The sequence below is a fragment of the Camelina sativa genome, chromosome 10 (assembly GCF_000633955.1).
Source record: "Camelina sativa cultivar DH55 chromosome 10, Cs, whole genome shotgun sequence".
NCBI lineage: Eukaryota > Viridiplantae > Streptophyta > Magnoliopsida > Brassicales > Brassicaceae > Camelina > Camelina sativa.
In genome coordinates this window covers 17,617,601-17,618,685 of record NC_025694.1, presented here as the reverse complement: position 1 = coordinate 17,618,685, position 1,085 = coordinate 17,617,601, and the positions used below count along the sequence as shown (strand labels likewise).

The following is a 1,085-nucleotide window of genomic DNA, read 5'->3' as shown; positions in this document are numbered from 1 at the left end:
AGAACTCAAAATTGTTAAATTTAGGACTCAACATTGTCAAATTTAGGACTCAATTTAGAACCTATTAATAGTCAGTATTTGATTGTTCTTTTGTTTGCTATTTTCACTTGAATAAGTCGATTAGGTTTTTCTTCAACTTCAGTAGTTCGTATTTTACTTACTAATTAATTTTGTTCTTCTGTGTTTCAAGCAAGGGGTAACAAAGAAGCCAGTTGTTTTAGTACTGAAAAGAAGCAAGACAATCATCTCCTTGAGGCATTTGGTTATAGAGGTAAGAAGCAATGTTCCCCAATGTTCATGTGTGTTTGACATAAGCTTTTATTGTTATGTCTATGTGTTTGACAAAAGCTGTTATTGTTATGTCTATGTGTTTGACAAAGAATAATATATGTGATTTTATCTTAAATGTTTTTCTCGATAACAAAGAAGGTAGCTAGTTTTTCTTGTGTCTTTGACTGTTGAATAAGCTGTGAGTGTTATGTATATGTTATTAAAATCTGTTAATGATTAAGTTGTTATTTGGTATTGTTATTTGAATAATCTGAGTTTGATGAACTTGTTTAACCCTTCACTAAGGTTTAAACATAAAATGTTGGACAAGGCATGGGTTTATCTTCGCAGGTATGGAGTATATATATATGTAGGTTGTGTTTTAAATGAGTGCTCATAGGATGAATAAGAGTTTATGTTTGTCTGCTTTCATACTACTACACTATAGAGCTGATCCTGCATATGAGAGAGGTGCTTGGAGCTTTGTTAATGCGGTGTTAGGAGATAGTGACTTGGTAATATGTCCATGTATAGACTGTCAAAATTTAGATCGTCATCAACCAAGCACTATAGTGCATCATCTTGTGACAAAGGGAATCGATGAGACTTACAAGATGTGGAATGATTGGTTTCATCATGGAGAAGTGGACTCAGAGGCTCAAGATGGAAGAAAAACTTCCCAGTGGAATGATGAGATTTTCAGATTATTTCAAGCTGCTGAATATTTAGATGAAGAACTGTTTCAGAAGGATGACTTATATGAGATTCCTGAGGGTGAAGACAAGCAAGAAGATGAGTTCTTATCAAAGATAGCA

At 33.5% G+C, this 1,085-nt stretch overlaps 1 pseudogene; it reads left to right on the top strand.

The window, feature by feature from the left end:
• The window catches only part of LOC104720454, a 1,855-nt pseudogene continuing 1,359 nt past the window's right edge, over window positions 590-1,085 (top strand).